The sequence below is a fragment of the Lagopus leucura genome, unplaced genomic scaffold (assembly GCF_019238085.1).
Source record: "Lagopus leucura isolate 7727_CA_CO unplaced genomic scaffold, USGS_WTPT01 Super-Scaffold_100002, whole genome shotgun sequence".
Classification (NCBI taxonomy): Eukaryota; Metazoa; Chordata; class Aves; order Galliformes; family Phasianidae; genus Lagopus; species Lagopus leucura.
The window spans coordinates 65,906,982-65,930,376 of NW_024962263.1; positions in this window are offsets into that span (position 1 = coordinate 65,906,982).

Sequence of the window (23,395 nt, forward strand, 5' to 3'; positions counted from 1 at the left end):
CAGGTTAGTCTACCAGATGGCAAGGAGGCAAGGAGTTAATACTAAAGTATTAATAGCTTAATTCTTTTTCTAAATATCTCACCTCACCTCTGCTTAGACCTTTTTTTTGTCATCATAAACTCACTGATATCAGGAAAGACTTGCTATACCTTGTGAAGTGAGTGATGATTCCTATTTATTTGAAGAGCATGTTGGAGACAGATGATGAAAAATACCACATTTCCAGACCTGAAAAAATGGATGAACATTACTTTAGCTCTTCCCTGTGGAAATGTTGATATTTAAAGAGTTCTCCGTGTAATAAATGTTGGAGATAGGAAAATCCCTTAGTAGATCATCAAAGCCTTTAAAATTGAAAAAGAAACCCCTTTTTAATCGATTGTTCTGTGGCCAATCACATAACGAAAGCTATTTGTGCCTCTCTCTCTCTCCCTCCCTTCTCCTTTCTTCCAGGAATAACTGAATCAAGACAAAAGACCTTGTCAGAATGGAAGGGCAAAACCCCTGGGTATCTTGTCAGAACCAGATAAAGAGATATGTTGCAGAATCCTAGTTTACCAAAATGGATCGAAAGTGTCTTCTTGATGTTAAACTCCAGTTTAGTTTTTGCCATTGATATAACTGAACAAAGAAGGTGATATTTTAGTTAGTGAATGTAAGGCAATGATATCTGAGCTGCCATAGTCCTTCTCTATAAATAGCATAACTGACTACTGGCTCTCAGATGACTCCAAATAATACTTGCAAATCAAAGTTGACTTCTAACGGTGAGTTGTGGTTGCCAGATATATGTGGACTGGCCAGTCATTTCATTTCCTCTTTTCAATGGAATTTTCTCTATTATACACTCATTTTTTTCATCCATTCATTTTCTGTTGAGATCTCTCATTGTCTGTTGTTTTTGTTGTTGTTGTTGTTGTTGCTGTTGGTATTTCCACATTTTGTGGGATACTGGCTGTTTTGGCTATTATTATAATATAGGCAGTAAATTCACTATTTACATATAAGGGTTCTGTTTAAGTACAAGTAAAACGACTGAACATTGCATAGTATGCATTTTTAAAGGAGCAGAAAAAACAAGACATTAATATTACTGCTGACAAATTTGTATGTAGACTCCTAGTGAAAAACATTGCTGTGACAGCAGTGAGTGTTTTGCTAAAAGCCCCAAATTGTTTTGCTAATGCTTTTGCTATCCACAAGGGATCTCATATGCCAGACAGCAATAGTTCCCCCTGTTGCTCTTCTTAATTATGGCTTCTCATATGAATATGCCCCCTAATCAGAAAAGCTTTTAGTCAGATTAGATTAGATGCTGATTATAACCAGAGTGACTGCAAGAAGTTTCATGAAAGTTTTTCTTCTTTGTGCTTGTAATGTAATTTATATGCTTTATGCCTGTACTGAATCTGGGCTCAGACCTGCTGTGTCCATGGGGCTCTGAGTTCCTGGGCATCCTGTCTCTTCCGCATCAAAAGTTTTCAATTTAAAGACTACTAAGATTACTTGGATTAAGATGAAAAATATTTAAATATCAATGAAGATTCTTCGTCTCAGTGAAAGAAAAACTAGGCTCCCTAGAAAAATTGGTCAGGAGAGTGTTAAATTATCAATGAGAGAATAAAAAAAAAGTTTTAAAAATAATAACCTCTTATATAAGGACCAGGAGATCAAGAAGAAAATGAATCAAAGCACTTTAGGAAGAGCAAAATAAAAATCATGTAATAAAGAATATTATATTGTTAGTTAACTTTTAGGTGATTTTTACTTTGCGATTTCACCGACATTTTGTTGAAAAATTAGAACTGTGAAATCACTTGTTACAATGTATTTAAGGACCAAAGAGATATATTATGTTAAAAAAAATAGTACCATTTACTTGTACTTGTAAATGATGGGAAATTTTTCACTGGAACACAATTGTCCAAACCCCCAAATGTTTAGAACAATCCCTGATGTGGTTTTGGCCTGCACAAACCAGCACTTTTCCTTACAGTTCCCTGACACAGTACGGATGTTAATGATGGACCGGGACCACTCCAAATAAGTGATTTGTATGTAGTCATCCTGTTCGGAGGATAAGAAAAATTAATAGTTCTAATTCTCTTCCCTGTGCCCTGCCAAGCTTCATTTTTAAAGGGGAATGAGGAAAAGAAAGTAAGTTGATGTGACTGTAAAAATGTATATATATATAATAAAAGTAAAAAATTGAGAAGAGAAACAAAAGGAGAAGACAAAAGACAAAGAGAACATAAAAGATTTTTAAAGTGCAAGAACAGGAACCACAAACTAGTGCTAGTATATTACTCAGTAGAAATTGTGCAGAACGGAAAGTATTTAATCAGAGAAATAAGCAAAGTTAAGTAAATCATTATTAGATATATCAGGGGATATATTAGATATAGATACAGGGGATATGTTAGATATATCAGGGGAAACGGACAGATAGTGCTTTTTGGCAAACTGAAATTATGAATTTTCCATTCCAATTTAAAAATCTGAAAAAGAACTACAAGAGTTGAGTGTATTTAACTCCTAAGTGTATGAGGAGCTGGCAGTCTGGATCTAAGAGCTTTTGGAAGTTATCAGACATTGTCCAGAGGAAGTTCAACAGAATCAGAAATCTTTAGGATATAGAACAAAGGTAAAGTATACAAAACAAGGAGAGAGAATCATCTGAATAATGATCATCTGTGAAGATGGCTATGCTTGGAATGAGTCACACCATAAGTCCATTCTTGCTCTAGGATATGCCGTCTGTTTTGAAGTAAATATAAGGGCTGAATCATGGCATTTTATCAGTTGGCTTTGGACATCAAAAGAGGCTGAAGCACTGCAGTACTAAATATTTTTAAGAAATATGTTTAGCTGTATTTTAAACTTTGTTAAAACAGAAAAGAACTTGCAGCTGTTAAAATATGTAGGTATTGGGCAGCATGGCATTGCGAATTGGCATGTCATGTAGAGATGATCTGTAACTTCATCTGTAGGACTTCTCTGTAGATTCATGGAATGAAAAAAAAGGCATATGAGGAAAAAAATTATCTTGCATATCTGACTTTTTTTCTTAATTCTATTCTTAGTACAAGCATTTGCTTTTGACCATTGTAATAATCAGGATACTGAGATAGATACATGGTCGGTCCAGCCCAAAATAGTTGTTCTTATGCTCTTACTATAGTGGACCTTTCTGACTTGAATTATTGAGGATGTTGACAGAGATTAAATATATTCCATTACACATAATTGTTGTCCTTTTTAGGCTTGAGCAGCAAAAGTACTGCCAGCTACTCAGGAAATTACCTAGTTCTTTTAATAGACATATCTTTAATTGTATATTGATGCCAGATTAACAAGAGAATAATTTATGTAATTTAGATGTCACACCTTTGTTTCAATTGAAGTGCTTTAGTCTGGTTAACTACTGGGGGCTCCATTGAGGTGAACAAAATGTAGCACAAGTATGTTTCAATTAACGTAGATTTCATCAAGGCTTTAATAATTTACTCCTTTCTAGGAGGCTCTTCCCTGATCTTAAGATTGTGAGCTATTGTAGTTTTACGTACAATCTATTATATATAAGTATTATAAAGCTTGATAAATCTGAAGCTGCCTCTTGCAAAATGGCATTTTTCCAGTGGCAGAGATTACTGTAGAAGACATTTTGAGATTTTCTGTAAATTAGTTGCAAATCATCTTGATGTTTAGAGTGCTGGTTGTACAGATAGTGACAGATTCTGACAAGGCAGAAAGTGGTATGGCATTATCAGTAGTCATGGAAATGTTCTCAAAAAAAGGAGTGCTGCAGTACTTTAATGTAAAAAGTGCCACTGAGACTCTCTTAATCTGTTCACAGATGGCTTCTAAACAGAACGAGGTGAAAACAGCTGAAAAAAGCTATTCACTAAGAAGTATGCACACACACTCTTCAGAAAGTATGCTCAGGTATTTCGTTAGCCAAGCAGCAGACATTTTGAAAAGAAAACAGAGAAGCAATGTTTCTGAACTGACTGATAGAAAATTCCCAGAGAAAATATGTGATTAATTTGAGCAGAGGTTTGAGTTAGGATGGAGTCCAAGGAGGGGATCCAAATTAGGGTAAACCATCTGGTCCTCTTTGCTCAACATTCCTGCATCCAGAGGACAACATTGCAATCTTAAGCTATAGCCCTATATGTACTTAGGAAGCACTTGCATTTTCTATGGGAGAGGTCACTGTATGACTAATCAATTATTCATTTAGTAATTACATAAAGAAAGACAAAAAATCAACAACAAAACACGAAGCTGAGCTTTCGTTCTGATGATAGTTTGGTGAGCAGATGATAAGGCTACAGGAAGCTCCCTGGATGAGAAAATTTGGTTACTCTATGGAGACCCAATTAGTGTTCATGCCCTTTGTACTGCCCTACTTCTGCAGCCTACTCAGGGCACTGCCGGCAGCCAGAGTCCATCTGCTTGGCACCTCTTTTTGTCCTTGACACTGTCATTTACACCTATGAAGAGAACATCTTCCCCACTGACTGACCAGCTGATACTGTCATCCCTGCTATCTGCCCTTACTGACTGAGGAAGAAACAAAGTGTTATGACACATTTTGGGTGGCAGAGCCTAAAAAAGATGCCTGCATGCTAATGAATATTGAGCTGCTGTTCCTAAAGGAATTAAAATATACAATACCTGTCATTTCATTCTGGAATATCTTCTTTCATCAGATTAAATTAAGAATAAAAACTCCTTACATGTATGAGTGCACAAATGCTATTTTCTTATGATAATATTAACTCCAAAATTGAAAACAAACAAACAAACAAACAAAAAAACTGGAAGAAAGAAAGATTAAATTCAGCAATAGGATATTCCTATAGAGCAAGTCTCTACCTCTGGTAACCTCTCACATTTATCAGTGTTGAGGGTATACTTCAAAAGTAATTGTGCCCCCTGATTCTTGTTCTAAGAAGCAATATTTTGAAAACTGTTCTCTAATTGCACCTCATTTCATTCAACAACAATTGTGTCAACATTTATTCCTGAACTCACTATTTATGTCCTTTATTATCATCCCTCTAAGCATTTTGTACCTCAGGAAAACACAGGAAAAGCATGTGCTGGTCAATGGCTGGGTGTCTGGATGAAGAACAATGATGAGAGGTGTTCCCCAGGGGTCATGCTGGGACCTATACTTTTAATGTCTTTATCAATGACATTGACAGTAGGGTGGAGCACACCCTCAGCAAGTTTGCTGATGTGGTGTGGTCAGCACATCTGAAGAATGAGATGCCATCCAGAAAGACCTGGACAATCTCAAGCAGTGGAGACCAGGTAAACCTCATGAGGTTCATCAAATCCAAATGCAAGATCTTGCACCTGAGTTGTGGCAACATCCACTACCAATAAATACAATTTGGGGGATGAAAGGATTGAGCTCCTCATGTACAAGGACAGGCTAAGAGAGCTGGGGCTGTTCAGCCTGGAGAAGAGAAGACTGTGAGGTGACCTGATAGAGGCCTGTCAGTATCTAAAGGGGAGGTACCGGAAAGAGGAGAACAGACACTAGCAGGGTCTGTGGTGACACAACAAGGGGAAATGGCTTTAAGCTCAAAGAGCATAGATTTCAGTTAATTATAAGGAAAAAATCTTTTACAGTGAGAATGGTGAGGCACTGGATCAGGTTGGCTGGAGACATGGTTGATTCCCAGTCCCTGGAGACTTTCAAAGTGAGGCTGGATATGGCTCTGGGCAACCTGATCTAGCTGTGGTGACCCTGTTCATTGCAGGGGAGTTGGTTGGACTAGATAGCCTTCAGAGATCCCTTCCAACTCTAAAGATTCTATGTTTCTATGTCAGGATTTTAAGAAAAAAAATAAGTGTCCGTTGAAAAAGTCAGCATACAGATTTCTTATCTCTGTTGTCTGTTGCCTTCAGCAATCCATTTGACACATTTCATAGCATAAATGTACTTGAAGAGATTCTTTAGTTTTGTGTCATAGCATTCAAAATACTTTTTTTTTTTTTTTTTTAGCACAGATGATTTCTAACTTATTGGAACCAACCCTTAATTTTGTTAAATGCTTCATAAGTTACATATCAGAAGGAACAGCTGTTATATCAATATATAATTAACTTAATTGTTTCTGCATTCTTAAGCTAAAGCATAACATTTAAACAAGAGGAAAGAAAAGTGAGAAAGGTGAGTTCATATAGTCTAAAAGCTGTCTTCTTACAACTGTCACTTTTAGAAAGTGATCCCAAAATGCTGAACAAAAACCATTAGAATTCCGTTTTTTTATTGCTTGTGTCCTGAAATGTGTTAAGTTCTTAATTAATTAATTCTTGCCCATACCCACCTTCCCACTTTCAGGAAGTCATGCCTGTCCACTTCTGTCTTTCAGTCCCCTCCCTGCAGGAGGACTTGTAAATCAGATCAGTGATTTAATTTGAGATCCCAAGTTAAATCAAGTATTTCTGGAGGTCAATTTTTGGGTTAGATGACTCATTTTGTTTGTGGCATGACCCAACACAGGCAGTTGTATCATGCAGGCAGCAAATCAATGAATTGCAGCAAAGAAGTTGGAAACAAGCCGTAGAGAATGAGAAAAGGACTCAGTATAATTTTTATTTCTAATGGAAATAGATTATGGAATGGCTTCTTTGCTCCAGGATACCTTGGAACGCAAGCGTCCCAGCAGTGCAGGTAGGACATGCTATATCCACTATCAGGACAAGAATTCCTGGTTCTCAGCAACACAGCATTATTTCCTTCTTGTATACATAGGTTTAGCTTTCACAGAGCTATCATAGATCCATTAAAATACGTTGTTGGGCTTTTTTCCACTGTTTGTTTCGTTTATTGTTGGGTGTTTTTTTTTATTTTATTTTATTTTATTTTTTTGTTTTTTATTTTTTGTTTTCTTCAGAATTTAAAATAAAATTAACTGATGTGATGGTTTAACTTGTTCAGAATAAGAAGCTTTGTTCCACCTTTAGAAAAGCAGCACTGAAGCTTTCATTCATCTGCTTTTCATCCAGTGTTCTTTTCAGGCCTGCTTTCTGCTTCCTGCCACACAATGCAAAATTATTGTGAAGTCATGTAAAGTAATGACAACTATATTAAGAACACGTCAATTTGGAAAAAAAAAAAAAACAAAAAAAAAAACAAAAAAAAAAACATTTTTCTGTGTGTAGGCAAAAACAGGAACACAAGTCTGTGTGAATGATAAAGGCCACACACACAAACACACTGAGCAAGTGCCACATAATCTCTGGAAATTATTTTAAAAGAGCCACAGCTGGAGACAGTCACACATAAATGTAATTCTCAGAGTGCAACTGAGGCTTTTTCTTGCTCTCCAACCTCATACGCAGTTTTTCAGCCAGATTGTTAAAACAAAGATCTTACAGGACACTATGGTAAAAGATGTATACTTCAGGATATCAGCATTGGTATCATAATCCGTCAAGGCTTCATACATGTACTTCACAGAGGAATCTTCAGAAGCAGATGCAAATAAATCAGGAGATTAATGTATCTAATTTAAATCTCTGCTTGGTAAAGACCATTTTTTCTTTATATCAAAGACTCTAAGGAAACAATATTGAAAGTAGAAACAATCATTACCTTACTAAAGATAGGCCTTGTTCCAGGACAGTGCGTAAGCACAAAGTTAATTTTAAATATGCGGTTAGCCACCAGAGTATTTTATGTATGTCTGAAGATCTTGTTAGGTTGTGGCCAGCGAACCAAACTTGAGCACTGAGAATCTTCCAAGATATTTTGTCTGGGCATCCGACACTGGGGAATGCAGCAGTAACACAGGCTTCTGCTTGTCTGTGTTTAGCTTGAAAACATGGTTGTAATGTCTGATCTCAGGCCAACAAAAGTTGATGGGAATTTTATACTTTGAAGTAGACTTCTTATGGAGAAGCTCTTATATTTCTTGTACAGCTGTGATCCAATAAAATGGTCAAGGAATGTAGGACATTATGAAGAAAATTAAAAAAAAAAAAAAAAAAGAATGAGAACTACTGAGAGAAAAAAGATCTGAGAGTTTGGGAAAATTACTTTCAAGTTAAAATATTGTTCCACATATCCAAAGTTTGTAGCTGTTTGCGACTCTATTAAAGATAGTTAGGATGTAAACTAATCACAACTGATATTGAGTTGTAATTAGGACCAATCAAATCAGATACTTAATAGTATTAGCCAGAAAATATGAACTGCTAATTCTCCTGTAGTAAGGTATATCTTCACATCAAAAATGACTGCTTTTGAATTTTTAAGAGGGAAAAAGTCATGAGAAAAAATTGAAAAATGCTTTTTTGAAAGGGAAAAAATGTCAGAAAATTTCCTGTTAATATTTCATGTTGTTATAGTATTTGTTACATGCTCCACCACACAGAAATATAACTCAAGGCTCAAAACACTTTCTTATATAATGCTATACAATGAGTCTTTAAAATAAGAACCAATCTGTTTGAATAAGAGATACCAGATGTGCATTCACTAAGATGAAAGAAAGACTTTTCTCTCATCAGTGCATAGAAGATTTGTGTCTGTAATTCCAGCTAAACAATGGAGAAGAAATATTCATATACAGAAGGTGGGATGTGACATGGTCTAATGGATAAATGTAATGCTGAAATCCAACAATTTCTGTTCTCATCCCAGTGTTGCTGTAATGTTTCAAGACTTTTATCTTTCACTCCTGTACCTCGGTCTTCTCAGCTGTAAATCTTATGCACTTCAATTATTTTATAGTGAACTCTAATTAGGTCTCAATGTATAAAATGTGTACAACTGAGAGCTAAAAAGTAGTTTTTTATTCTTATAATCAGCTGAGATTCAGAATCCCAAAGAAGGAACATATACGGAGTGTGCTAAGAGCATATAGGGATCCTGATATACATCCATCAGATGTCAGACAACGATATAGCATACAATTTGCTTAATTCCCATCTGTGCAATAGTAACTCTCTATGAAATATGAGATTAGATCAGCTTGTGTGGAAAGCAGGACTAAATCCATCTCACTTCACAGAGAGTTAAATCTAACCTAAGCACTTTCTAACCCTTAGGACTCTAAGGCTCCTTCCTTTTAAAAACTCCTTAGTTTCTCATGGAATAAGACAGCTTCCACTGAGAGTTTTGCATTTGACTTCAGTGAGACAAGGATTTCATCCCAGCACCTATGTCCCTGCTGAAAACAAGACTTTAGATGGAAAGTCACCTATGTCCTTTTAATATCTGGGTGTGTAGTACTTGCAAAAAATTCCCCAGCAACAAAATGAGATACAAGCTGAAACTTTTATCTTCATAGAATCATAGAATCATGGAATCATAAAATGGCTTGGGTTGGGAGAGACCCCAAGGATCATCAAGTTGCAACCTCTCTGCCACAGGCAGGGCCACCAAACTCCACATCTGGTACTAGATTAGGTTGCCCAGGGCCCCATCCAATATGGCCTTGAACACCTTAAGGGATGGAGGGTGCAAGCACCTCATCTCTCTCTGTGTGAAGAACTTCCCCCTGACATCCATCCTCTTGCATTTAAATTAAAGGGAAAACTGGCATTTTATAATCATTTACATTTCAGAATATAAAAGGCATGTCACAGTATATGCCAGATCAATATCCTTGATTTGGATATTTTGACAAGTAATTCCCCCCCAGCACACATACGCACACTTTTTGCTTCAGCTTCCCCCCACCTCTCCTACCACATTTTTGAATTTGAAATTAAAAGCATAAATTATACGTAGTAGCTTGGAGCTAAAAAAATGATTCTGTCTCTGAATGTTCTTTTAGAACCACAGCCAGCCAAAACTAATTCAGCACAGTCTCACTGAAGTGCTTGGAGCAGTCTGTCTAAACAGCACAGGCCTTCTTAATTTACCAAACGTTCACACTGCCTCCAATTAGGATGAAAGTGACTCTACCATTGAAGAAAAAAGTAACTTGACTCTTTCAAGAAGCAGTTGAGAGTGTCTGAAAACTTGCATATACCAGGCTTTCAGACACAGGTCAGCTTGATGCCTATGACCCTCTGGAAGGCCTAACAAAATGCCAAGGGGAACAGCAAATCTTCCCTGTTTGTATAGCTGCTGGATATCATACTCTGCATCTGCCCTTGTGGAGACCTACATTTTATTACATATCAAAGTCACAAGCCAGATCATTTCAATGGGCTGACTCCTGCAATCCATTTTGGGTCATTTCACTCAGCAAGCCAGAACATATCCGTACTCTCTCATGCTTTGCTTGAGAGTCTTTAAAAAAAGTCACAAAGATTTCATAAAAATGAGGAAATCTTCCTGTGTGCAGCCATGAAAACATAGTTAACAGTTAGAGTTTTGTGCCTGAATCCGTTTCACATTTCTAGTGAAAATCTGCAGGTACAGAATTTCAATTTTAGATCCAGAGTGCTGGAACATGGTATTAATGCATAGGCAGGAGGTACTGGAATGATGACTGCTAGTGCTTATCAGTTACAGTTGTGGGCATAATAATGCACTGGATGAGTCGTATATAGAATATAGAATATATTACTAATATATATAGAATACAGAATTATGGCCCGCAGAATAAATTGACTGCTCAAGAAGGAAAAAGCAAGGCTGTGTTTTCCAGCCTTTGTGTCCTTGACTTTGGAATTCTAATATTATTTTAAATAAGTACATAGTTCATTCTGAAAGTAATGCATCCTATTTATTTCCATGGAAACTACTACAACAGATACAAAAAGCACAATAAAACTCATTGATAGAAAAAAATATCAACTACAAAACACTATTTTTCAACACAGTCAACAGTATCAGCTGTATGTTTTAGCAATGTTGAAAAAGAGTCTGCATGCTATGCTCAGAAAAATCTGCATGGCCATCCAGATTATGGCTTACCTTTCAAATTGCTGTCACCACTGCAAAAATGCATCACCCACCATCTCTCTGTGCCAGCATCCACTGTTTGGTCCCTGCTCAGGAAATATTGATGAGTGTCAGTGGGTGCTATATTTCTGCATGGAGTAATTCAATGACATACCTTTGCTTCATATGCAATTCCATGTGAGATGCAATTTTGTTAGACTGCCCCTCTGCTACCATCTGTCACATGATAACAAAATATAATGGAATATTGACAGGAAGGTTCTGACTGCTAGGCCACCAACATCTGCCTCTGATGTTGTGGGTCAAATATAAACAATAAATAATAAAATAGGAGGCATTATTTTTGGAGCAGCCCTCGTGTTTTGTCTATATAATTTGTGTAAACGAAGATTATTCTTTTGTTTGGAATAAAGAAAAAAACTGTGGCATATTGTTATTTTTCAACCTGTGTAAATAAATTTGTCATGAACAACCACTTCATATTTGTTATCTATCTGATTAATGGCTTCTTGGGTGACAGTATATAAAAATCAAAATAAAAACATTGTTTTCTTAAATTATGTATATTCAACAACAAGATTAAAAAATGCTTTGACATGGCCCACTTATTATTAAGCATGTGAAATGAAATGTATTTAGGAAGCAGAAGAAAATGGTTTTTTTTGTTTGTTTTTTTGTTTGTTTTTTTGCATCTTCAGAAGGATTTAGCTTAAGAGTGAGATAAAAACTAACTGATATTTATTTAATCTGATTTGGTTTCCCTGCTACTAAATCTAATTTTATATAATTGGAGAAGTAAGAGTAAGTAAATCTCAAAGATTTAAAAACTAAAATAATCCTAAAAGAACATGAAATATGTATGAGTAATCACATTTCTCTTGAATTATATGGCTTTTAAGAATATTGGTGGACTTAAAGATAAGTATCTGAAGAATGAGGCTCCTTATTCTCTCAAGAGTTTTTTGACAGACTCGTTTTATTATTCAACTTCCCTTTAAGATACCTAAACATTTGAAGCAAATTACATCTATCTAGTAGTTGCAAAAATAGATATTTTATAGTGCTAATAATGCATAAAAATAATGATGGGTAATTATTTTGTATTTCATTCTTGTACTTACAAGGAATTCCATCTACAAATATCTCGTCATCAAATGCATCTATTTCCTCTCTCATATCTTCCCATGGAAGTATTAGCTTGGAATGAAAAATGGAGAAAGGAAAGGATGTAATTTAAATCTTCACAAGGGACTCAATTTAAAATATGGAAAGTTTAAGAATCAATAGTATTAAAATAGTTATTGAATTTAAATATTAATAGGATGGGAGGAATTGATGGACTGGAACCAGAGCTACTTAAAGTGGAGCACATCATATAGCTAAACCATTAGCTCAAGATAGGAAATCTAATCTTCTTACAACTAATACATCTACAAATTGGAATTATACCATTGTGACTGTGATCCATAAAAGTAAAGACTAAACTCTCCTTTCCATTATGCTTAACTCAGTCAGTGCCACGTACAGTTCATCTCTGCTTTTTGACACAGTGATAAACTTCCACATCTGAAGAACCTCTGATTAATCTTCTGTCTAAGAATTATACATCTTAAATGCATACACAAAATCTGAATGAGAACTGTCAAAATCAAGTTGGTTATTAGCTACACAGTAAAATTCCTTTGAATTTCCTGTCACATTGCTTGTTATGTTTTTCTGTTATTGTTATGTTAACATAACAGAAAGCATTTTGATTCATGTTTAATTTCCATATAGTTGAAAAGGTTTCATGTCACTATGCTATGTCATAAAAGAACATTTCTATAGTGAATTACAGTTTGTGTGGAGCAGAACTTAAATTTTTATTGTAACAACCAATGAAACAGATGAGTATAAAAGAAGATTCACAAAAATACTCTGAATACACAGTGCAGTTTATTTCCATGTCATCAGATTCCTTAGATTTTTTTCAATTTTTTTTCCTCAAAGAACAAACTATAGGATACTATCTCACCTTCCTTCAGGATCACAACCCTCATTGACTATTATTTTTCAGCATACAACTAAAATCACAGAATCACAGAATCACAGAATCACAGAATCACCCGGGTTGGAAGGGACCCCAAGGATCATGTAGTTCCAACCCCCCTGCCTAGCAGGGCCACCAAACATACACATTCAGATCAGGTTGCCCAGGACCCCGTCCAACCTGGCCTTAAACACGTCCAAGGACGGGGCATCCACAACCTCCCTGGGCAGCCCGTTCCAGGGCCTAACCACTCTCCTAGTAAAGAACTTCCCCCTAACATCCAACCTAAATCTTCCCTCCTTCAACTTAAAACCATTTCCCCTAGTCCTGCTGTTATCAGCCCTTCTGAACAGTTTACTCCCCTCCTGGGTGTAGGTTCCCTTCAGGTATTGATAGGCTGCAATGAGGTCACCCCGCAGCCTTCTCTTCTCCAGGCTGAACAAGCCCAACTCCCTCAGCCTGTCCTCATAGGGGAGGTGCTCCAGCCCCCTGATCATCTTAGTTGCCCTCCTCTGGACCCTTTCCAAAATCTCAATGTCTTTCTTGTGCTGAGGGCTCCACACCTGGACACAGTATTCCAGATGGGGCCTCACAAGAGCCGAGTATAGTATATAGTATTGCATAACATGAAACAGGCCTATACCTATTAGAAGCTCATTTCCAAACAGACCTATTACAAGAGTGTATTATGAACGTGTACCAGTATGGGGTAAAAGGCTCTCAAGAATATATAAGTAGTCTGGGAATTTCTTTGATCATTAAAACATACTGTTGTACAGTGTACTCTTAACCTGGATTATGCAGTAATATTTTCACTGGGAGCTGTTTTAGAGGATTTATTGTCCCTGATCTTGCAGTAATTCTTTACGTTTATGAGGATGCATGCAGCAACACCATTAGCAGCATTCAGATCGCTGGCCCGAGAATGTTTGTCACTCCTGAAGAGTTTCACATCTTTAATTTACATCTGGATGATGAAAACTCTTACCTCAGGATGGGTCAGTCATCCACTGATTAAGCAGTTTGTCTGTTTTTTCTTTGTTCTGTTACTTTTGTCCCCATTATTGGCTTCATTGTGTTGAAGGATTTAGAGGCCTCAAGCAGTATAGCGCATGAAACACTGCAGAAGGCTGCTACCCATTGCTTCTCAGGGATATGAAAAATGCTTCTCCTTCCAGCATGTACACAAAATCACAGTCTCACCTGTAGTTGAGCCATATTTTCCCACAGCATTAGCTAGCTCTGCCTTCTCATTAGGACATCTGCACAGAGAGCTGAAGTGATATGTTGGCTTTGCTTAGGACTGGAAAACATGATGTCCCTGCCTGTGCTTAGTTTTCTCCTTCTGTAACACCTGGAGTATGATTAAAAGCTTTGGTGAAGTCCACACCAAAGATGGAGTCCTATCTACAATAAAGTTCTGGACAATTATTTCTCTCTTTCACTCTCTTTTCCTTTTTTTTTTCTTTGTCATTATGTTACTCATCGCCTCAGTGTTTAATAGAAGTACATACTAATATCCAAGGACAGCCACAATGATTAACACTGCATTGGCTGATATGAACCTTTTTCTTTTTGTGTCCTTTGCCCTCTGCAATCATTCCTCTTCAAGTTTCCATCAAGGTCCAGTAGAGCCCAGTTGTCATTTGTTATCTGAAGACATAAAACTCTTTGCTTAAATTGTTACTTTATTAATTTTGATATTCCTTAAATTCTCAAAGCTAGGCAAATCTTCCTCACTATTTTATTTTTATTTTTAATATTTACATCATTGTCATACACTTTTTACATTTTTTCTGTTAGTTATTATGGGTGTATGTTTGAATTTTAACATATGGTAGGATAAATGTGTGACAACGTGTGAAGTAATGTAAACTTATATTCAAAACAAAAAGTAAGAATAAATATCACCGTCATCTGAATACAAAATAATACAGCAGGTGACAAGATTAATATTAAATACCTTACATCTTGAATACCTTATATTCATAAATAAATAAATAAAGATATTTGGAAAACAGAATAAATGAAATGAATGCATAGGTTATGATGCTCATGCTCATCAGAAAACTGGAGTAGATCAAAATTTTGTAGAAGACAAGAGCAGGAAAGAAAGTGTGGAAGAAATAACCAGAGGTAAAGATTGGACAACAATCTAGAGTGCTCATGAAACTGGGAAATGATCCAAAAAATCTCTAACGTTGTAATTGTTCAAGTATTTGTCACTTTTGGTTTAAAGACTGTTCATTGTTCCGGCAAAGTTATCAGTCATAGTCAAAGAATTAATTTACAATGGCTGGTGGAATCACAGAAAGATGGAATGGCTTAGGTTGGAAGGGACCTTATAAAGACCACTGAGTTCCAAATCCCCCTGCAGTGGATAGGGTTGCCAGTTGTTCTTAACCTGAGATTCTCTAGCCATACTTCAGTCATACAGAGTCTCTTTACCACAGAGAATCTAGTTGTGCACCATGGGAATTGAAATGACATATACATAATATTATTTACAAATGAACTTGCTTAACTTCAGATGATTATATGTGCCTCTCATGAAGTGTTGTGAAATACTGTTGATTTTTCTATCTTGTGGAGAACACTGAGTTAGAAACTATGGAAGTTCAGGATGTATGTCTGGATGGAAAGAACATTTTGTGTGAAAAGAAACACTCCATCAAGCTTTGTAACAAAAAGGAATCTATGGTTGCTCAGCTATACCAGACAAGAAAGAAGTGTCCCTTATATAATCTGGTTTTGTCTCAAATTAAGATTTTTTTATTTAGTTTTTCAGCAATAGATACTTTTTATTTCTAAGATATCATACTGTGGAAAGAAAAGTCTGAACATTTATAATTTACAAGTGTGGTGATAATATAATCTTAAATATCAAAGGACAGACAAGTGAACAGAAACTGTAAGCAAATGAGCTCAGTCCAATTATGGTTGTTTGAGATGGACTGGATCATGACAATTCTGAGAAGACTGGGATGGATTCATCTCAAAAGAAAACAAAGAAACAAGCAGCAGCTGTGGTGTGGTTGTGGCTCATGGGGTTTGTGCTAGTCCTGTTGAACTTACCACTGACACACAGTAATTCAATCTCTGACATGTCTAACTCCATCCTTGGAAAAATGGCTGCGTAAAAGTCCATGTCTTGTGCACAGATCTCAGCAGCCAGTACCAGAATCACCCAACTAAAGCAACTGCAGGGTAAAGTCCTATTTACTTGAGCTGAGAATCACATATTTTTGATGTCTTGAGTCCTTGGTGCCACCCACATGACATCTCAGATGACAGTCATGCCATATGAGTCAGGCAGACAAGATTACACTTCTGAAACCTGGATGATTTTAATTGCAAGAAAGAATTTGTAATGAGCCCTGTTGATCTTCACTGTTTTGTCTGTAGCAGAGTGATTAGTGACATGGGACTGTGTAGCCAAAATTAATTAATTTTGTTTTGCAAGTTATGGGGAATTTTAACCTTAACATCAGAGAGAATGCCTGTGTCATTGCTAATGTATGTGATGGTAATGAAGGGTAAAGGAAAGCTGGGGGGAGGGAAGGAATTAATGACAAAATCAGTGTTACAGAAAACCATATTAGATAGACTGTAAGCATTTCAGATCTCTTCAGCTTACTTCAGAGTATTGATTATTTGCAATCAGCAAGACAAAAACTGCTGAAGGTGAAAGCTGGTAAAATAGGGAATAAGTTATTTATCATGTTAGTAAAAAGAATTCTTCTATTTACCTTTTCAGCTTTCTGTTTTTATAGCTATTTCCTTTTTTATAAGAGGCTGAAGATGTCTGCATTGCAGCATAATTGGTTCTGGCTGCTAGCCACCTGACAAAATTATTGATTGTCTGTGCATTGGTCCTGTGAGAGAATTCAATGTCTATACAAATTATTTGGAGACCACTGTCTTGTAAAATAGTCAAAGTAAATTTTTTAAACCTTCCTAAACAGAAATGTGATAGATTATTGGCTTTTTGAAGGAACAGGCAAAGTATTGTACAGCCTGCTACTCACGACTGCCAAGGTTTCTTCACTGCTAAACTCAGTTCAAATTGTAGGATACATGCATTAACTGAATTCACATATAAGTCTGAAGAATACCAATTATTTTAAAACTCATCCGTCTTTAATACATTGTTGGAGCTACATGTACTATTTCACATTTGGAATTCCTGTTACTTCATTTCAAAATGTATTTCTTCCATTACATTTCCAAGTATATTCAAAACAACATGCTTTACTTTCTTTAAACATTGAATATCTATAGAAGATTTTGTAGAAGTAAATTAAATCTTCCAAACAAACAAAGAAGAAAAAAAATGTATGAAAAAATTCAGCCACAAAACATTCCTGTGAGAGCAGATGAAAATTTCCGTAGGATGAATATTATCAGATCCAGATATTATCATATTGGCATACACAAACAAGTACTTAACTACTTGTTTTGGTTCATCTTTGATTAAAGAAATGTGAAAAATTACTCTTTTTTCTCCCCACATTTATTTACCTACGATAAATCACAAGGCATAAATGAAGTAATAGAGGCAAGCTCTGAGCTCGATGGTGAAGCAAACTTCAAAGAGGTGGAGAAATCCCTGCTTAGCAAGGCCTGTTGACACATCATTTTTCTCTGCCTGCTGAAGTTTCTGTTCTCACTCCCTCGCCAGCTCTTTGCCACTATCCTGTTACACATAGGTTACCACCGCTGGAAGTCAGCAACTCATCTGAACCTTTCCTGCTAAGATGAATTTCAAATGATACTGGGAAATTTAAAGCATTGGTCTTTGCAAGCATTTGTTTGGGACTGAAAGCAATTAGGGTGATTTCACATAAGCAGCTCAGTTGGCAACAAGGTAGTACAGGCAACTGGAGGCAGGCTGGAACAATACAGTGTATTTTTGCCTGCACATCTGTAATCAGAAGAGTATGTGTGAACAAGCCTTAAGGCTCTACAGCTGCTTCCAGAGTTACAGTAGTCCGGTCTTCTGCTCATGCAGATAGCTGCCATTGCACAAGAGAAGCAGTGAGTTAGGCAGTAAAGCTTCTAGCAGGAGATCCTTTGATCCTCCCTCTTACTGGTCTCCCATTAAATCCTTTATTTCTTTCTGAGCAGGCACTTTGTGTAAGATTCAAGACCATCCAAAAATTCAGAAGATGCAGTAGAGTTCATGAAATGCTTATTAAAAAAAGTCACAAAGTTAAAAAATTAATTTAATTTTATACAAAATGGAGGCACAAATCTCCATGGTTTCCTCAGATACTTTAAAAGTATTATTCATCAACTCTGTGGTGAGAAATGAGCCTCAGACTTACCATTAGAACCTTGAAAATACGACCCATATCCTCTGATTATCAGGCTGTTAAGAAAAATCATAAGAACTGATCATATTAAATCCTCCCCTTTTTAAGCAGTCTTATAATATTGGAGTTATAGTGGTTATGATGTTTCAAAGTTTAGCTTACTCTGGAACTAGACTGTAAGCAAGGGAGTATCCAGCATTCACAGTACGTTGAGTGGCAATAATTCTGTGTAGGAAAAGAAGCATAAGACTCACTTCTGATTTCAGTGAATCAGTGAAAATCAGTGAAATTACCCAGAGATTAAATGAGAGTAAAATCAGCTTTACTCCATAAAAATAAGAAAGCCCAGTACATATGAAGATTTTGGTATCTCACAGGATAGCAGCCAATAAGCCTTGGCTGATTTTAAATATGTTGAGTGTTGTTCAAATATTTATTTATGTTACTGACATGAAACTTTCTCTTACCATCATTGTTAATCTTATTTTTTGTCCTGATTTTATTTGATTCTTCATATCTCCATTTTGGTTATAACTTATATTGGATTATATGCTAAAAAAAGCAAGTCTTCTTTAAAAGAAGCAAGTAATATATATGTATATATCACGGATCTATTTTTTTAACCTCTTCCCATAGAGATTTTCCAGAAAGTTTCAGCTACCAATGGTCTAGATGAAGAAAATGTAAATAAAGCTAACAATAAACCTGCTGACTTTAGTACTTCAGTTATTATGTTAAATCTTTTCCAAGCTCATCTGAAAATGTTGTGGGATAAAGACAAATAATTTGCTCCTGCAGTCAAGACTTCTGCCTTTGTTGTCTGAGAAGAAAGCTAGATCTTTTAAACAAGTTAGACTGAAATATCATCACTTCAGGTTTTATAATGACCCTGAGAGGCAACTGCCAGATGTATTATTATATTAATGAACTTTCTGCAAATAATTTGCAGTTAGGTAAATCATTTGACAGTGGCTGTGCTTTTCCCTGTGAGGTTCACAGGGGGTTCTCACTACCTCTTCCTCCCAGCCCTTCTCCCCACTGCTGATTGTCCATACGAGCTTTGCGAAAGAAGTTGTTGCTGTAAAGCTGTTACTGAACTAGCATCCATCTTAGAGGATCAGTGAGAATCCTTAGCAGCTTTGGAGGAGAGAAATACAGTGATTCTTCTTTCTAATGAGCTGAGGTACCGTGTCAGATCATGCTTGCATTTTTTCTTTGCTTTTTACTTTTGCTATTTGAGGATCATATCTGTAACTTCTACAGAGCTATCACGAGAGTGTGAGGTCATGCAGGGTGACAAAAAACCTACAATTTAAGTTCTCTAAATCTACATCCCAGCTAAAGTAAGCAAAACAGAGGAAACTTATCACTGAAATATTATGTCTTTAAAGCAATGACCCTAGTTCTAATTTTTCATATAGTTAATGGTGTCACTGCCGGCTCAGACCCACAAGATCAAAGCATTCGGGAGGATGGTGATGTAGGAGTTGCAGACAGATGAATAAAAGCAGCTGGCTTACTGCCTTTATGAGTTACTTCTGTCTAGCAGCTGAGCTAGACAGTATAGTCCATATTCCTATAATAACAGAAATAAATCTCACTAAAGTAAACCACCATTATAGAATAAAAAAGGGAAAGACTTCTGAATAAATCTGCAGTTTTGGTTGAGATATATCTTTTTAATTTTAACTAATAATTGAAGAACATGGGGCTGAATATACTTAATTTTCTGGTGTATTCTTGGTAACATGCACCAATGGAATATATTTAATCAATGACTTCTGAATTAAGCAATTTAGCCATGCTTTGTTGCAAAATTAAAGTCTGATGTTTCCAACTGTCTTCATTTGCACTCTTTCTGAGCATGATCTAACAGTTTCACCTCCCATCTGGCATTTATGGAAACTTGTCAGCTCGCACAAATTCTTGGAATTTTCATGGTTAGAAAAAATACAATTAATACAGCATTAATACTATCAGCAAAACCATTTCTTTGCTTAAATCATCTTTCAGAGACCAGGCACATGTAACTTCAGTCTTTTATTTTAAAGAATTAGATATGGCCTCTTAACATAAATCATTTTACCTTTTTTTAAAAAATACATATATATACTTTTTTTTCCCCCTGATCATAGATTGATTTGTATGAGGACTTCTTCTAATAGCAGTAGCCTTCACAGAGTGCAGATATGCATATATTGTCCATATGTGATATTTTTCACACTCATCGCTGCAGGACCATACCTGTCCTAGCTATGACACTACCTAGTTGAAACTACAGTCACTAGTAGAGGTTATAGCCAAAACTATTGTTCAAACAGTTCCTATCTACTGTTAATTAATGTTTAATAGAGACTGAAAATAGCAAAAATTTAATTTTCTAAATATTTAAGTGCTCCAACAGTTTTTAAAACCAAAGTGTTTTTATTACTTTCTTCAATGCTTCTGTGAATTCAGTGATTTTTTTCAAGTGTATTTCAAACTCAATGATTCGTGCACAAGGCAAATTAAAAATGGAAAAGAAAAATCAAACTAGGACATAAAAAATAAGTACAATGAAGTATTGTGGAAGAGCTGACAGCTAGCATCACGGCAAAGTCCTATGCTTTCTTTTGAGCTGAGTTCTGTAAGAGGTTTCCGAATACTATTGTTTGGCTCAGGTGACATTTAAACAAAATCGAATTTTATGTGACACTGTTAGCAAATTCAATCCTGGGACAAGCAACTTGATTTGGAATATAAAATGTGTAGCAAATTGTAAATCTGAGGTTAGCATGATGATAAATTAATTCTTAACAGATATTTGTTTCTGAGTATCATGATGTTTAATATGGGTACTAAAAGCCACAATACCCACAGAAATGACATTACATAAATATTAAATTATAGTGATATTATAATGAAAAATAGTAATATAAAATGTCTTACACATGACAAAATCTATGCATAACACGTAGAATCATATTACTATGTCATCACAATTATTTCAAAACTATTCGTATTTCATATAAAAAGAAGTCAATATAAAGCAGAGCAATTCCAGTTAATGTGCACGTCTGTAAAATGCTTTGTATGATCTGAAATTTTCAAAAAATGTACATGAATTATATCCTTTCCTTCATTCAGTTTCAGTGGAAATCTCTCTTCAGCTTCTCAGAAAGCTTACTTAATATGCTCTGCATTGTTGCTTCATATAGCTATGAATGTATAACACTGTGTAAATGTCACTGAAAATATTACTGTATGAAAATAAAAAGCTTCTGGTACAATAAAACATGTACTTTCTACAGATAATATGCCTTGTTCTCTCAGTGTTATCAGTAGCATTGGAAGTCTGCTATTCCTTAACCTCTGTAACGGATATATGTCATAGATGATGATGTAAAAAAAAATCATCTTTTGCTAAAAGCCTCAAACCTTTGTCCTCAAACCAGAGTTTAAATGGTGGATGGCTTCTTGTGAGCACTTTATACAAATGGGAGAAATTGTATGGTTCAGGCAACAAACATGATTTTTATTCACACACTGGAAGGTGAAAACTTTTCCATTGCAGCTTCCAACCTTTCGATACTTAAAAGAAACACCTAATCAGAAGAGAGACAAGCATTGTATATGTGTATAAGTGAAAACTTTTGTTTCCACTTTCTTAAGAGAACTCTGAAGATTGGATTCATTGAGCTATTCATTCTTATTCAGCCAACCAACCTCCTTTTGCTGCTATAATCTGCTCACGGCAGTCAATTCAACCAGTGAACAGCTGATGGTTACAAATTAGAGAATGAGAGTAAGACAGCTAAAATATTTCTTAATCAAATTAATTCTTGGCAGCTTGCAGCCCAGAAGGCCAACAATATTTTGGACTGCATCAACAGAGGAATGGCTAGCAGGGCAAGGGAGGTGACTGTCCCTCTCTGCTCTGCCTGTGTAAAGCCCATCTGGAGTACTATGTCCAGACCGGGGGCCTGCAGAACTAGAAAGACATGAAGCTGTTGAAGTGAGTCCAGAGGATGACCATGAAGATGAACAGAGGGCTGAAGCACCTCTCCTATGATGAGAAGCCAAGGGAGCTGGACTTAGTTAGTTTGGAGAAGGTTCCATGGATACCTCATTGCAGCCTTCCAACCTTCCAGTACTTAAAAGAAACACGTAATTGGAAGAGGGACAGACATTGTACATGGTCTGTTAATGACAGGCAGGGAAGAATGGTTTTAAACTAAAAGGGCAAAGATTGGGGTTAGATATCACATGGAAATTTTTCACTCAGAGTGCAGTGAGGCACAGGCACAGGCTGCCCAGAGAAATTGTGGATGCTGCATCATGGGAGGTATTCAAATCAAGTTGGGTGGGGCCCTGGGCAGCCTGATCTGAAGAGTGGCAACCCTGCCCACGGCAGGGGTTTGGAGCTAGCTGGTCTTTAGTGTACCTTCCAGTCCAATCCATTCTGTGACTCTATGATTTTCTATCAGTAATATAATTTATCTATTGTCTTTAACTTAGAGAAGGTAAAGGAAAAAACTAGATGGAAAATAAAATAATCATTTATATTTGCAACCACCAGTATTCTGCTATTTTTTCTCACGGGTGATACGGGAGATTCCATACAGTCTGTTCTTTACAGTCTCCTCGATGCTAATGCAAATATTAATCACCAGCAAATAAGATAGCTAGCTGAATAAGGCTTTGCTAATGTTTTATCACCAATGTACTGGATTCAGTTGTGAACTCCTTTGTCAGTGCTATAATATGGCATTGAAGAAAGAGAAAAGGGAAAGAGTTGCTTGTAGGTCTAGAAAAAAATCATCAACTTCACATAAAGAATCATGTCAGACTCTCTTCTATATATATTCCTGTTTTCGTAGTAATTCTATCATTTAAGGTACATTCAATAATTAATGTACACTTAAGCTTCTCATGGAATTTGAAAACAATATCTGGGAATCCATCCCAGTTATTGTTGAAGATCCATGTGATGATGAAGATGTACTGTAAAGTATTTCCATCAATTCACTTTCAAATGACTATGCTCCTCTGATTAAATAAATGTTCTTATTTGTTGGATATCATAATAGAAATACCAATCAGGCAAATTAAGTTGAGCTTCAAAGCATCTGCACTTGTGACATTTTGATTAGTTTTATTGTGTTCTCTCTTCTGATGTTTTTAAGT